We start from the raw sequence: 17,902 nt of genomic DNA, 5'->3' as shown, positions 1-17,902 counted from the left end.
CAAGAATACTATGGTTATTGGTTCTGATGGCAATGCAAACACTTTGGAAGGTAAGCTTCCTATAGAAAAGACAATGTTATGGCATTTGAGATTTGGTCACATTGGTGAAAAGGGTCTCAGAACCCTAAAAAATAAAAATCTTGTTGAGGGGTTAAATGATTGCAATCTCGAGTTCGATTTTTGTGAACACTGTGTCTATGGTAAACAAAATCATGTTCAGTTTTACTCTAGTTCTCACAAATCTTCTGATGTTTTTGATCTTATTCATTCTGATGTATTTGGTCCTGTAAAAGTTCCTTCAATCTCCAAATCTATATTTTTTGTATCTTTCATAGATGATTACAGTCGAAGGAAATGGATTTATTTCCTTAAAAGTAAGACACAAGTCTTTAGTTGATTCAAGGAATTTAAAGCCCTTGTAGAGAATTAGACTAGTAAGAAGATTAAGTGTGTGAGAATTGACAATGGTGGTGAGTTTTACTCAGCAAAATTTGAACAGTTCTGTAAAGAAAAAGGTATCGAGAGGCATAAGACAACTCCTTATACCCCAGAACAAAATGGAGTTGCAAAGAGAATGAACATGACACTGATGGAGAAGGCTAGGAGTATGCTTAGTGGAGTTGGTTTAGAACAAAGGTTTTGGGCCGAAGCTGTGGCCACTGCTTGCTATCTGGTTAACAAATCTCCTACATTAGCCTTTGTTGGTAAGACACCCATGGAGGTGTGGTCTGGTAAGAAGGCTTCAATTAGACATCTTCGTGTTTTTGGTTGTAAAGCTTATGCACATGTTCCAAAGAAGAAAAGATCTAAGTTGGAAAACCAAGTTGTTAAATGTATTTTCATAGGGTACAGTGCTGGTGTGAAAGGATACAAGCTTTGGGATCTTGTGACTAGTAAGGTGTTGTTAGTAGAAATGTTATTTTTAGAGAGCTAATATCTTCTCCTATTATGCTACAACTAGATGAAAAAGAAAAGGAAAAATATGTTGTTCAGTTGCCTCCTACCCCTGAGAAGACTGAACAGAGAGACCATGTTGGGTCTAATGATGAGGAGACCTCTAGCAGCACTGACAGTTTAGAAGAAGAGGAAGAACAACCTCAATCTCAGCCCTTGAGGAGAACCACGAGAGAAAGAAAGCAACCAGAAAGGTTTGGTTATTCTATGTTACATTCCAGTTGTGCTTTTTCTTTGATTACTAACACTAATGAGCCTAGATCTGTGAAAGAGGTTTTGGTCATGGAAGATGCAGGTTCCTGGATTGAGGCTATGGATGATGAGATGGCTTCATTAGAGAAAAATAAAATATGGGACCTTGTACCTTTTCCTAAAGGGAGAAAATATGTTGACTGTGAATGGGTGGTTAAGAAGAAATTATGTGCAGATGGCAGTGTTGAAAGGTACAAAGCTAGATTGGTTGCAAAGGGGTATTCACAGGTAGAGGAAATAGATTATGGTGAAATATTCTCTCATGTTGCAAAGTTGACATCCATTAGATTTTTGTTATCTCTTGCTGCATCATATGATTTATGGATAGAAACAATGGATGTGAAGATAGCTTTCCTTTATGGTGATTTGAAGGAAGAGATTTATATGTCACAGCCTGAGCACTACATTGTTAAAGGTAAAGAATCCTTAATTTGTAGATTAAAGAAATCTCTATATGGTTTGAAACAATCTTATAGGATGTGGTACCTTAAGTTTGATGCCTTTGTGTTGTCAATTGGATTTGTAAGATCGAAATCAGATCATTGTGTTTATTTCAGAGTTGAAAATTATCACCTTCTTATTGTTGCATTATATGTTGATGATATGTTGTTGTTTGGGAAGGGTAAGGGTATGATTTCTGATTTTAAATCTTAGTTGTCAGCACAGTTTGAGATGAAAGATCTTGGGGCAGCTAGGTACATCTTGGGTATGGAAATTAGTAGAGACAAGTCTAACAGAAAACTTTGGTTGAGTCAGAGTAAGTATGTGAAGTTTGTGTTGGACAGGTTCAGCATGGCAAATTGTAGACCACTATGTGTTCCTATTCCTATGGGAACAAAGTTATCTGTAGATGATTGTCCAAAATCTCCTAGTAAGGTGGAGGACATGAGTAGAGTACCTTAGGCTAGTGCAGTTGGCAGTCTTATGTATGCTATGGTCTATACTAGACCAGACATTGCCCAAGTAGTGGGAGTCCTAAGTCGATTTATGGCTAATCCTAGATGGATACATTGGGATGTAGTTAAGTGAGCATTCAGATATTTGAGGGGTACATCAGATTACTCCATATGTTATCATGGTAACTCTTCTGGATCTTCGCATTCAGTTTGTATTCATGGGTTTGTGGATTCGGATTGGGCAGGTGATATTGACCGCAAGAGATCCACTAGTGGTTATGTGTTCACTATGTTTGGTGGTGCCATTAGTTGGATGAGCAAGCGACAACCTATGGTTGCTTTGTCCACTACAGAAGCTGAGTACATGGCTGCTACTCATGCTTGTAAGGAAGCCATTTGGCTTAAGAGATTGTGTTATGATGTTGGTGTTGATGCAGAATAGATTACTATTTGGTGTGACAATCAGAGTGCTATTTGCCTTGCGAAGAATCCAACTTTCCATGCCAAAACAAAGCACATTGATGTGCAGTATCACTTTGTGAGAGATATGGTGGAAGATGAAAATGTAAATTTGGAAAAGGTAGATACTGTGAAGAATGTTGCAGATGCATTAACGAAACCAGTGGGCATTGGGAAGTTCAGATGGTGTTCAGAGTCTATGGGCCTTTTGGCCTATAGCGGTTAGTTCCTGTTATGTTCCTGTTGCTCTTACAACGTGTTCGACAAGTGGGAGAATGTTAGGAATAAGGTGTCTCAACCTTGCATAATTTCTATTCTTATTATTTGTTTTGTAAAATGTATTTCTTGCAAACAATGTTGATGTGTCGACATCTTGAATTGTGTGTAAGGAGATCATGGCTAAAATGGTTATGACTGATTCCTATGACACGTAAGAGCTATGTTAGGAAGATTCAATGATAGGTGAAGACATGTGGCAACTAAGATATTTTCTCAGAGAATGGTAAAACCCTAATATGGTTTACCTTTGGAAGTAGCCTTAAAGTGAAGTGCATGTTATAAGTGTTTTTAGGGTTGCGAAGACAGATGATGCGAGAGAATGTATTTTTGGTACTGTGAATTGCTATTCGAGTCTTCTGTTGTTGCCGTTGAGCTTGCACTGCAAGTGTATTGTAACATTTTGTTGAAGATAATACATTGTGCAAGTTCTGAAGGCGTGGGGTTGTTTTACCAAAAGGTTTTTCCCCACCGGCAAATCTTTGTGTTATGTGTTTCTTTCTTTGTCTATTTTCTGTATGCATGGTTGGTTGCAATATTGTTGTTTACATGATATTGAATCTATAAGTGTAAAAGATTTTAATAAGATTTGCATCATACTTTCCTTATGAGATTAGTGTAGGAAGCTGTTTTCGCACCCGAGTTTCCTTACATTAATTAGTTAGTTATTTCTCTTAAACAAAGTTACAGTAGGAAGGAAAAAAATGTTTCATTCCTTTGTTTTGAGGTTGTGAATAAACCCAGTAGGATGTGCTGTGAAATATTCAGAGGACTCATTAGACCTTTTTTTATTATTCCATTTACATCTCTGTTAATAGTTGTTGTAGATTAGTTGAAAGCTGAGTGTATGAATTCATAGGATGTGTGAGTTCTATCATTTGGTTCATAGGCTAGAAAGTTTACTCCACCTGAATTAAGTTATGCTTAGGCATAACTTGGTTTGCCTCTTCTGCTCTTGGGTTAAGAGCATACCCTGTGTTAGTTTTAGGATCAAAACATAATTCATTGCGTATTATTCTATAAGGGAGCTGTACCTACCAATTCAGAGAAAAGCCAATAATCAGATAATGGCTTTTCAACTGTTGTAACCAGATATTATTCATAATTTGGGCACTAAAAGTCATATCCTTAAGAAATAAAGAAAGACAAATCTGTTTACCAACAATAAAGAACCTATATTTTAAGCAAGATGGCCTCTGAAAAATCTGAGTGAAAGAGCTTTATTTTCTTGTCATTGAGATAATAGTTCCTACCTTTGCTGTGAGGGATGTTCCATCTGCAAGCTCAATTGCGGTGAAAGGAGAGAGTGTCTCTATGTAGGAAAACTACTTTGGAGTTGAATCTCTCACCATTACAAATAAAAAGTAAAATATATATAAAACATAAAACAAATATCCACTCCGCATACTTACCGAGACTCTTCGGAATTGTGAAATGCTCCAGTCCAAACAATCGACGTAGTATTTTGGATTTCAATCGCAACTTCAAAGAAATATTAAACGTTAATGTCAAGACATTCTAGAGCCTATTATCATGTCAACATGTCACATCACACATCGTGTCATATCTCATTGGACAAAACGTAAGTCGTATTATTCATTCCATATTTCTGCCCTACACGCGGGGTTTGGTTTTCAGCAACCAAGATAATGCTCTCTAATTGTTTACACGTCATGGACATCGTCATTGTGATTGGAATAATAACTTTGTATGTTTGTTTGTTATCTAGACTTAAAAGAGTTATGGTCATAGACAATCTCTTCTAGAGTTCATAAACCTTGGAGTATGTTTCCTCCATAAGCAATTTAGTTCATTGTCTAATAGAAACGATATAGGTCAATCAAACAGATAGCATATGTGTAGAATGCGTATCATCATAGCCCACATCATACAGAGTTCCATTACTTGGGTACAGGGAATGATTCTCATCATACTTTGGCATATAATTTCTTCTAGTGCTCAACCAGGTTTGTACGTTTTTACCCAAAATACTTGGATCGTGTTTTCTTTATTTATACGGACTTCAAATAATTCTACCTCGTTGTCTTCAATGGACAAATACTGAACTTTACAGTACTGCATCTATTAACAGGATTTCTCAGATCACACAGATGAAAGAAATATAGAATGGGTGACAGATGACGGCACTGGCTAAATAGCTGAAAATATGACCCATGACTATAGAACCACGAAAATGCATTTCCTTTACATTACTTTTTCTAACTTTTTAAAAAATTAACCAAGTCCTCTCTTTCGTATGGAAGTGCAAAATATTCACCTCTTCGATTGTCACATGTTACATTTTCCTCCTCGTATGTAACCATTTGATCATGCACACATCTGACATGCTTTTAATATATGCCAGCAAGCAAGCTTGCTGTTTATAATTTTAGGTTTTAATATTATTTCATTTTCATTTAATATTTAATTTAATTTGACGAGAAAAATGTTTAAGATAACAATTTTATGTTTTATATTTATAAATATTTAAAATGTTGATTTTATAATATGTTATACAATTTTTTATAATATATAATTTTATTTTTGATATTTCATTTCTTAATTTTATTTTACACAATTAATCATTTGATGTTTTTCATTTTCAAAAATTAATTATTGAGTTTTAGATTATTATTTTATCTTGAAAAAAGTATAAGAATTATTTATTTATTTTTAACTTTTAAATGATTTTATTTTGATATATAAAGAAATACATTGTAGGCTTCATAGATTTTACTAAAGTTACAAGAAAATATACATATAAAAACTATAGTAAAAAATTTGTTTATGTAACAAATAAATCATTAAAATGGTAAAAAAAATAGTAATATACAATTTTTAAATTTGAATTTAAAATATTAAAGAATTTTTAAAAATAATTTTTTTATCAATACTTAAAAATTATATATTAATCTTGTTATGATTTAAAGTTTCATTATTTTATCTTAAAAATATTTTTTTTTAATATCATATTTACAAAAGAAATAAAAATCATTGAAATAGTAAAAATTATTAATATATAAATTGATTTCTTTATTTTTTATTATAAATATTAAAAAAAATTAATCATGTTATTAGTTTTAGTTTCATTATTTAATCTTAAAATTTAAATTTGTTTATATCATAATTACTAAGAAACTAACTAAGTTAGAAGTGAAAGTTTAAAATGTAGTGCCTACCCTCGTTCGCATCTTTTCTGGACATTGTTGTTGTTATTATCAGACTTTGAGGGACTAGTTTTATGTTGATGGATTAGTGATATTGTTTTGAGACTATCAGACATTATGTTATGGATTCAGTGGTTATATGATGAGATCATTTAGACTTTACATTTCATGCATACATGATGATCATTATATTGTTTTCAGCTATGGTTGATGATTAGTGGATGGTTATTATCTCATGTGTTTTATTTTGGATACTTACCCCATACTTGCATGTGTATGGTGTGTGTGTTTTCTTATTGTATGGCGTTTCTGATGTGGTTAAAGAAGGGAGTCGTAGTCACCTACTTAGTCGGGATTTACACGATGCACCACTTCCTGCCATTGTCTGTTTAGCTTAGCATTATATATTGTATGTGCATGCATGGTTTTTTCTGCAGGTTGCAGGTACCGGGTATCAACTTCTCTGAATTGCCAGGATGAGTGTACCCTGTTATATTATCTCAATGATAAGAGAAGGGATATAAATTCTCAAGTCCAAATCCCAATCCCTTAAACCAATTGTCCTGGTGAGGTAGGACAAGTATCTGGATATTTTACCCACCAAATATGTCAGATGACATGATTCATGATTTTTAACCCTTTAGACTAATTTTGAGTGCTTTGCTCTATGATGGGTTTTCATATTTTATCTTGGAGGTCTACGGTGAATTTTCTATTAATTAAGTCTTAATAAATACATTTAATTGATAAATTAATTATTTGAGAAAATTAATATAAAATATCATGTTATTTGATATTTTGCACTATTGAGGAAAAAGAAAATAAATAAAAGAAAATTAGAAATTAAAATTAATAATAATAATAAAATAATAATAATAAGTAATAAATAAATAATAATAAAAAAAAATATAAAAATTAAAATGGAAGTTATAAATATTTAAATAGAAATTATATAAAAAGTGAATTGGAGTTATAAGCTTGCATGGGAGTTAATGCACTTTTCTATTTCTCATGTGTCAACAACACGGGGGTTAGTGCATCAATTAAGCACATGGTGTCTATAATCCTATGGCTCATCTAAAAGGTTGGAAAAGACCCATGCTTAGTTGGTGACACCTTCTAGCTATTTCTAGAAGCATTCTAGATATTTTCTGAAAGCTCTTTATATTCAAGCATTCATAGAGGCTTAGACATAGCCGTTGGAGTGCAAATTGGAGCATTGAAGGACTCAAGAACTCTGAAGAAGGGAGGAGCTTGCTCTGTGGGTTTCTGAGGAAGAGCGAATTAGCATTAGAATCCAGGTAGATTCTTGTGTTTTTACTTATGCTATTTCCGCATCATGCATTCCCTGTCTTCTTCGTGTCTTCCATATGTCTTCTGAGGAATTTCATAATTATTGTGCATTCTCAATATGGGTAGTTAAAATTTATTTGAGAATCTTATATGCATAGATCTAAAAAGAATATGGGGGCTAGGGTTGAATAGTAGCCAAAATTCATTAGAAAATTATTGAGAAAATTTAGAAAGTAAATATTTATAGGAAACTCATAAAATTATATATATATATATATTCTTTGTGAAAAAATATATATAATTCAGATCTTCATTTTCGCATATAAATATATATTGTATAAAGTTCTGTGTATATTTATATAAACACACACACACACACACACACACACACACACACACACACACACACACACACACACACACACATATACACATATATATTTATATACATACATAAGTATATATACACATTTAATTAATTGGAAAGTCGAGCGAATTATCACAGTAAAAACTCATTAAAACACATTGCGATTGCGTTTGAGAAACGTTATTACAAAAAAGTTTTTAAAAATAAATATACATATGCATATAAGGGCGGGACGGAATATCCCAGCCCCGAACACCGTACGCTGCATGTGTAAGGACGCAAAGTACCTGCGCGACCGTAGTGTACCTGCGGCTTGCAGACTACCTGCGTTACGGTGGCATGTTTTTTATATAGTCTGCATTGTATTTGTATAATGTGCAGTTTGATTTTATATTTTTTTATAAATTCATTTTAATGAATTTCGTTTATGTAAATGATTTCTTTTATAAATATTGTTATGATAATTATATATGTATATGTATATATATATATATATATATATATATATATATATATATATTTTTATTAATAAATAATTGATATATTATTTGATGTTTGGAATTTAAAGAGGAATTCTTTAATACAAGATATTTTACAATGGTGAGCAATATAGATTCAATATAATCTTTAATTTGGAAAGATGAATATGGAAAGAATATCAATTAGTACTTTTTTTAAAAAATGATTGGGGTCTAAATGGAAATATAAGAGACATTTAGAACATCTAGAAAATTGAGTTTAATGGTAGAAATTTTTACGAAAACACTTGGGCTAGGTTAAACGTGAAGTTTCTCCACTTGATAATTGAATTGGGAACGTAAACCGAGACTTTTACATTTAAATTCAAGTTGTAAATTTAGCAAAACCAAAACATGTGTTTGCATTATGTATTCTTTATGCTATTGTTTTGGGTTTTGGGTTGACTAGTGTTGACCAGTTATAGGACATTTACAAGAGGCTTGAGAGTTATGTGATTGTGATGTCATGATGATGTTTTAATCTTAATCTTTATAAACCCAACCATGGTTATGTGATAGAATGCTCTATATATTGGATATGATTACTGATTGTCATAGTTGAGGTTCTTATGTATGAGACACTTGACTTAACCATTATTTTTGGTCATCAATCAGTTATCCTTGGTTATTTTCTAGTCGCCATGATGGGACTGCGATGTGGATTTATTCTTGATGATGTCATGATGTGACATGTTTGACTCAACCATTTTTGGAGTCTACGATCAGTATGATTGAGATATATACTTTGGTTATTGAGAACCATTGGATACTTTGATTATCAATGATACTTCAGTTGCCAATATAGAGTTATTGTGTTCATGATTGTCTATGGATGTTTGCTCATGGAGAATTGATTCTTTTATGCATATTTGATGATTTTATTATGGATTATCTTTTGTGATTTTGAGATTTATTATTCCATGAGCATTAGGGTAGGAAATCTACATGTAGTGATGGGAAGTGGCTTGCAATGGGGGCAGGGGCCCTAAGAGGCTGCTAGGGTAACTCATTGTAAGTTGGATTAATAAATGATAACATTCATACCTAATACTAACTGAATGAACCTAAAAGGATAAGAGTTTTGTTCTCGCCCATTCCTTGAGTGCTTGTATAGGCTAGGATGGGAGTAGTGAGATGCATGGTTGCGACCTTGCATTCCATAGTATGCCTCGTCAGTATGAGAGGATACTAGTGGTAGCATGAAATCAGTATGGAACCATGGAGTTTAGCTAAATGCCAGAGTAACTTGTAGGTGATAATTGCGATGAAACTTTCCCGCTTGCATAATAGGTTCCTACATGTCATTTGTGCCTCTGGGAATTAGATGTCAGATTTTTGTGTTTGGAACCTTTGAGTTAGTATACTTTTAGGATTCCTGGACTTATGGAGATTTGTGTATGTGTTATGGATAGCCTATTTGGGACTTGAGATTATCTCCTTAGCATGGTGGGAGTGGACCACTTAGGTACCACGCAGTCGGGTGGTAGTGTATTTTCCACTCTTATCATTTTGAGTTTCATTGAGACATCATGGATGATGCATCCTTCGTGCTGGTGGATATGTATCCTTTTCATTGATGACTAGAATATGTTAGATGATGCTATCTTATGCTTTTATTTGCATGTTAGATTACTTTCTACATATGATGTTGTTAAGAGTGACATTCCTACTATGTAATACTGATGATCTCTTCGGTAATTTGGAATGTTACGCACGGATGGATGGCTAGGATCCACAATGGTTTAACGATGCTATTAACAGTTGAGAGGAATCGTGCACTTAGTTTATTAAGTTTGATCTTTATGATGGATGTATATGACCTCTATGATGATGTATCATGTGTACCATGTGATTATCTTTACTTTGATGTATCAAGGTTTAGAATAGGAAGATGTACCTTATTCTATGTATGTGTATTCTTTTGAGCTTGTCATACCCTGTGACATGTACAATGGATGATTGAGTATTTGAAATGTAATGGATAAACATTGGACTTATCATTGTTATTTCATGTGGTTGTTGTACTAGATGGATTTATGTTTCTAGATGTAATCCAACGTTAAGGGGTCTTTAAAGAATGTAATCTATTATGTATGTTATGTTTAATTTCATATGTACATTACTATTGCTTCTGTTATTGTGCATAAGTTTTACGTGGTATTTACTTTCATGAAAAAAAAAAATGCTACCAAACTTAGTGAAATTCTAGGTTAATTCTTTGGATCCCTTGGCAGGGCATTACATTTGGTATCAGAGCTCGAGTTTCTATATTGGGAGCTCTAGGTATTTTGGAACAACTGAAACTTTGAACTATTAAGTGTATCTGTTCAACTTGAAACTAGGTGAACTAAAACAGAACTTGAACTGTTACTTGAATATTTTTCATACTTCAACACTTAGTTATCAAAACTGGAAATTTTAACTTAAACCTAAACATAGAACTGAACTTAGTACCTTGTACTATTGTAGGATGGTATTTGGGACTAGGTCTTCTATTAGAGGCCGTGGTAGAGGTTGTGGTCATGGTAGAGCTATCAGTGCCCATGAGTCTGCCCATGAGTGATCGGCTCATGTAGAGAGCAGGGAAGAACACTCTAGTAGGCAGTAGAAAGAGAGCCGTAGAGAGGACCAAGTTGAGTCTGAAGAGGTCAGTTTAAGAGAGATGATGTAGACTATTCTAGAACGTTTACCTCCTATTCAAGAATAGCCCAAAGTGCATCAGACAGAACAAGAGCATAGACCCAGATCTAGAAGTCCTCAGAAGGATCGTCAGAGGTCCATTATGTCCACTCAAATGAAGGATCTTTCAAGATCCAAGGTTAAGCCTTTCAATGGGCAAGGTTCTGGTTATGTGGCTAAGTAATGGCTTATTTCCCTCGACAAGATTTTTTCCATGCAGGAGTTTGACAACAATGTTAAGGCAAGATTTGTGATCACTAATCTAGAGAATTTTGGGGCCACTTGGTGGATGATAGAGGAGAAGAAGTTGGGAATCGATATGAGTAGTGTTACATGGGAGTTATTCTAAGAGAGTTTCCATGAATGATTCTTACCAGAGGAATAGAAATAGTAAAGGGCTGATGAATTTCATAATCTTAGACAGTACACTTTGTCAGTGACCGAGTATGAGCATAAGTTTTATGAGCTCATGTCTTTTTCAGGATTCAGTGAAAATTCAGCACAGTTGACACAACATTTTATTAGGGGTTTGAATAATCGTATTATTGGGGGTGTCAAGGTATTTCAGCTAAAAACCCTTAAGGATGCGGTACATCGAGCTATCCTTGTTGAGAAAAGTGTCAACCTTGGTCAAGGTGGTTTTGTAGGAGTGTCAGCAGCATCAAGATCTAAAAGCAACTACAATTCAGGTGGTAACAAGAAGTTTTCTTTCTCTAAGAGAAAACAGTATCAGCAACAGTCTCAGTAGATACAGTAACAGAAGGGATCAAATTCTCAAGCTCAAGGTGGTGGAAAAAGTGCTAACACCAAGAATAACCGCAATGCTCAATGCAATAAACAGAATCAGTCCAATCAGCCAGCTCAGAGTAGCCAATCTTTTGTGAGCAGGAAGAGTCATCTGCAATCAAATGTACCACCTATGGGCAGAGGTTCTGGCAAAAATACGAAATGTTTTTCATGTGGTCAGATTGGACATTATGTAGCTCAGTGCCCTCAGTGAGCACCTTAGTTTTTAGGACCTAGACCTACCATTTCAGAGCCTACAGTTGGTGATGCAAGTAGAGCTGATAGAGTCTTTGTAGTAGTTGATCAGCGTCAGGCAGATCATCAGGGAACAATGGTTGAGACCACAGGTGCTATTAGAGGTATATCTCTTTTAGTATTGTTTGATTCAGGAGCTACAGATTCATTTATTTCACCACCTATAGTTTCTAAGTGTAAGCTAGATGCGGTGAAGCAAGATCATGGTTGTCAAGTGGAACTAGCCTCAGGAATTAAGGTCTCCACAGACTCTGTAGTTCATAAGTGTGGGCTTAGCTTAGGAAGCTTTGATATGGCAGTGGATCTTTGAGTCATACCCCTTGGTTCCTATAATGTGGTTCTAGGCATGGACTAGCTTGGATCTCATAGAGCCAGTATAGATTGTAGGAAGAAGATTATTATGTGCCAAGATGACCAAGAGAATGATGTGCAAATAGTTGGGATACCGAGGCCTATATCTCTGCAGATGATTTCTACTATGCAATTGAATCAAAGTTTCCGTAAGGGATGTTAGATATTTTCTATTATGGTAAATGATCTTGATGGAGAAGATCCCATGAGAGAGACTTTAGATCACCCGATTTTGTAGGAGTGCACAGATGTTTTTCCTAGTGAAATTCCAGGCATGCCTCCGAAGAGGGAGATTGACTTTAGTATTGATCTAATTCCTAGAGCGGAGCCTATATCTAAAGCTCCTTATTGCATGACTACACAAGAATTGGGTGAGTTACGTCTTCAGGTAGAGGAGCTTCTGACCAAAGAGAGCATTCGACTTAGTATATCACCATGGAGAGCTCCAGTGCTCTTTGTGAAGAAGAAAGATGGTTCTTTGCGCCTTTGTATTGACTACAGATAGTTGAATAAGGGGACTATTAAGAACAGGTATCCTTTTCCTAGGATTGATGACTTATTCGATCAGATCAAGGGAGCTACAGTATTCTCTAAGATTGATCTTAAGTCAGGATACCACCAGCTTCACATTAAGGAAGCAGATATTCACAAGACCGCTTTTCGAACGCACTATGGGCATTATGAGTTCACAGTAGTACCTTTTGGGTTGACTAATGCTCCATCAGTTTTCATGAGTTTGATGAATGGTGTGTTTCGATCTTATTTGGATAGGTTTGTACTCATGTTTCTTGATGACATATTGATATATTCTAAGACTCAGAAGGAGCATGAGGAACACCTATGGTTGGTTTTGTAGTGTTTAAGAGACAATCAGCTTTATGCCAATGTAGCTAAGTGCGAATTCTTCAAATCAGAGATTTAGTATTTAGGGCATGTTATTTCAAGTGATGTTATTTTAGTAGATCCTGCAAAGATTCATGCGATAATAGATTGGCCTACACTGACTAATGTGTCAGAGATTCATAGTTTCATGGGTTTAGCCGGTTATTATCATAGATTTGTCCAAAACTTCTCTAGGATAGCACATCCTATCACTTCTCTTCAGAGGAAAGGAAAGAAGTTCGTGTGGACAGAGAAATGTGAGGAAGCTTTTCAGAAGCTCAAGGAGCTTTTGATCAGTGCACTGATTCTAGCTGTACCTGATCTAGAAGGTGATTTCATGGTATGTACAGATGCTTCTCTTGAAGGGATTGGGGCAGTGTTGATGCAGAATGGATGGGTGATTGCGTATGAATCACGCAAGCTCAAGGATCATGAGTTAAATTACCCTACGCATGATCTTGATGTTAGCAGTAGTAGTTCATGCTTTGACTAGATGGAGACATTTCTTGTTGGGGCACAGATTTGAGCTACACAACGATCATCATAGTCTTTAGTACATTTTTACTCAGCCTAATTTGAATGCTCGCTAGAGGCGATGGATGGAGTTTCTATGCGAGTATGATTTTGAGGTTAAGTACATTCAGGGTAAGGAGAATGTGGTGGTAGATACTTTGAGTCGCAGGAGACATGTGGTATCATCGATGACTCTTAGTGTGGATTTGAGGAGTCGGATTCTTTAGGCACTTCCTATGGATTCCTGGTATCAGGAAGTGTGCAGAGAGATAGATTTAGGGAGATCTTTGGAAGGAAAGTTTGCAAGTTATGTTTGAGAATTAGATGGTCTATTAAGACATTTGGGGAGGATATATGTGCCATTTTTAGATGAGTTTCGCACCTTGATACTGGCAGAAGCCCATCGTACACCTTACTCAGTACATCTAGGTGTCAAGAAGATGCATGCTAATTTGAGACGTTTGTTCTTTTGGTCTGGGATGAAGCGAGATATTTCTGATTTTGTGGCTAGGTGCCTTGAGTGTCAGAGAGTTAAGGTAGAACATCAGCAACTGGCTAGACTTTTGTAGCCTAATCTCATTCCTTCTTGGAAGTGGGATATCATCTCCATGTATTTCATTGTAGGATTACCTATGACTGTTCGGTGTCATGATGCTATCATGGTCACCGTTGATCAATTGACTAAGGTGGCACATTTTTCACTGATTAGGTCTTCCTACACAACAGCTTCTGTAGCTAATGTCTTTATGCGTGATATTGTGAGGTTACATGGTATTCCTAGAAGGATCATTTTTGATAGGGATCTTGTATTCACATCTGCATTTTGGACATCGCTGCAGCATGAGCTTGGAGCGCAGTTAAACTTTAGTTCGACATATCATCCAGAGACTGATGGTTAGATAGAGAGAGTGAATCAAGTTTTGGAGGATATGTTATGGATGTATGTGATGGATAGGAAGACACATTGGGAGGACTATCTCTACCTAGTGGAGTTTGCTTACAACAACGGGTATCATAGTTCTATTGGCATGGCACCATTTCAGGCATTGTATGGTTTTCCTTGTCATACACTATTGAGTTGGAATAGTCTTGAGGATTGCATCCTGTTGGTTCCTGAGATGCTTCGTGATATGGAGCAATAGGTGGTGCATATCCGTGAGCATTTGACTACAGCACAGGATAGGCAGAAGAAATATGTCGATGCTCATAGGACTGATAACCAGTTTGCTGTCGGAGATAAGGTTTTCCTAAGAGTGTGACTGTGAAAGAGTCCGATCGAATATGGAAAGGGTTCTAAGCTAGCACCTCATTTTGTGGGACCATTCAAGATTCTAGAGAGGATTGGCCTGGTTGCTTACTGCCTTGTTCTACCGCCTAGCCTAGCTTGCATTCATGATGTTTTCCATGTTTCAGTGCTTCGACAATATATACCTGATATTGTACATGTTCTTGATTGGAATGTGTTGCAGGTAGAGGACAGGCAGCTGGCTTTGGAGCCAGTTCGTATTCTGGAGCAGCGAGAGTTGACCCTTAGGGGTTGAACCATTGAGCAGGTAAGGGTCCAATGGGACCCTACTGATGATTCTTCAGCTACATGGGAGGATGCAGCTAGATTAAGGGAATTATATCCCTACTTATTTGTAGGATTCCAGGAGTAAGCCTAACCCAAGGGGGGGTGGATGTAGTGCCTACCCTCGTTCACATCTTTTCTGGACATTGTTGTTGTTATTATCAGACTTTGATGGACTAGATTTATGTTGATGGATTAGTGGTATTATTTTGAGACTATCAGACATTATGTTATGGATTTAGTGGTTATATGATGAGATCATTCAGACTTTACATTTCATGCATACATGATGATCATTATATTATTTTTAGCTATGGTTGATGATTAGTTGATGGTTATTATCTCATGTGTTTTATTATGGATACTTACCCCATACTTGCATGTGTATGGTGTGCGTGTTTTCTTATTGTATGGCATTTCTGATGTGGTTAAGGAAGGGAGTCATAGTCACCTGCTTAGTCGGGATCTACACGATGCACCACTTCCTGCCATTGTCTATTTAGCTTAGCATTATATATTGTATGTACATGCATAGTTTTTTTTGCAGGTTGCAGGTACCGATTATCGACTTCTCTGAATTGCTAGGATGAGCGTACCCTATTATACTATCTCAATGATAAGAGAAGGGAGATAAATTCTCAAGTCCAAATCCCAAACCCTTAAACCAATTGTCCTAGTGAGGTAGGACAAGTATCTAGATATTTTACCCACCGAATGTGTCGGATGACATGATTCATGATTTTTAACCCTTTAGATTGATTTTGAGTGATTTATTCTATGATGGATTTTCATATTTGATCTTGGAGGTCTATGGTGATTTTTTTATTAATTAAGTCTTAATAAATAGATTTAATTAATAAATTAATTATTTGAGAAAATTAATATAAAATATCATGTTATTTGATATTTTAAATTATTGAGGAAAAATAAAATAAATAAAAGAAAATTAGAAATTAAAATTAATAATAATAATAAAATAATAATAATAAGTAATAAATAAATAATAATAATAAAAGATATAAAAATTAAAATGGAAGTTATAAATATTTAAATAGAAATTATATAAAAAGTGAATTGGAGTTATAAGCTTGCATGGGAGTTAACTCACTTTTCTATTTCTCATGTGTCAACAACATGGGGGTTAGTGCATCAATTAACCACATGGTGTCTACAACCCTATGGCTCATCTAGAAGGTTGGAAAAGACCCATGCTTAGTTGGTGACACCTTCTAGCTATTTTTAGAAGCATTCTAGATGTTTCCTAAAAGCTCTTTATATTCAGCCATTCATAGAGGCTTAGACATAGCGGTTGGAGTGCAAATTGGAGCATTGGAAGACTCGAGAACTCTGAAGAAGGGAGGAACTTGCTCTGCGAGTTTCTGAGGAAGAGCGAATTAGCATCAGAATCCGGGTAGATTCTTGTGATTTTACTTATGATATTTCTGCATCATGCATTCCCTGTCTTCTTTGTGTCTTCCATATGTCTTCTGAGGAATTTCATAATTATTGTGCATTCTCAATATGGTAAGTTAAAATTTATTTGAGAATCTTTATATGCATAGATTTGAAAAGAATACGGGGGCTAGGGCTGAATTGTAGCCAAAATTCGTTAGGAAATTATTGAGAAAATTTAGAAAGTAAATATTTATAGGAAACTCATAAAATTATATATATATTCTTTGTGAAAAAATATATATATATATATATATATATAATTTAGATCTACATTTTCGCATATAAATATATATTGTATAAAGTTTTACGTATATTTATATATATATACACACACAGACATATATATATACAAACATATATATTTATATACATACATATGTATATATATATATATATATTTAATTAATTGGAAAGCCGAGTGAATTATCGTAGTAAAAACTCATTAAAATGCATTGCGATTGCGTTTGGGAAATGTTATTATAAAAACATTTTTAAAAATAAATATACCTATGCATATGAGGGCGGGACGAAATATCCCAACCCCGACCACTGTACGTTGTAGGTCTGCGGACGCAAAGCACCTACGCGACCGCAGTGTACTTGCAGCTTGTAGATTGCCCGTGTTATGGAGGCTCATTTTTATATAGTCCACATTGTATTTGTATAATGTGTGGTTTGATTTTATATTGTTTTATAAATTCATTTTAATGAATTTCGTTTATGTAAATCATTTTTTTATAAATATTGTTATGATAATTATATATGTATATGTATTTATATGTATATATATATATATATATATATATATTATTAAATAATTGATATATTATTTGATGTTTGGAATTTAAAGAGGAATTCTTTACTACAAGATATTTTACAATGGCGAGCAATATAGATTCAATATAATATTTAATTTGGAAAGATGAATATGCAAAGAATATCAATTAGTATTTTTCTTTTAAAATGATGGGGGTCTAAATGGAAATATAAGAGACATTTAGAACATCTAGAAAACTGAGTTTAATGGTAGAAACTTTTACGAAAATACTTGGGCTAAGTTAAACATGAAGTTTCTCCACTTGATAATTGAATTGGGAACATAAATCGAGACTTTTGCATTTAAATTTAAGTTGTAAATTTAGCAAAACCAAAACATGTGTTTTCATTATGTATTCTTTATGCTATTGTTTTGGGTTGACTAGTGTTGACCAGTTATATGACGTCTACCA

At 34.7% G+C, this 17,902-nt stretch overlaps 1 pseudogene; it reads right to left on the bottom strand.

Moving 5' to 3' along the window:
- The window catches only part of LOC149537680 (monooxygenase 2-like), a 32,533-nt pseudogene extending 15,223 nt beyond the window's left edge, over window positions 1-17,310 (bottom strand).
- Window positions 17,311-17,902: the final 592 nt, after the last annotated feature.

Source organism: Cupressus sempervirens, chromosome 9, assembly GCF_028749045.1.
Source record: "Cupressus sempervirens isolate cs-2001-9-10 chromosome 9, ASM2874904v1, whole genome shotgun sequence".
Lineage (NCBI taxonomy): Eukaryota > Viridiplantae > Streptophyta > Pinopsida > Cupressales > Cupressaceae > Cupressus > Cupressus sempervirens.
This window is presented reverse-complemented; position numbering and strand designations above follow the sequence as displayed.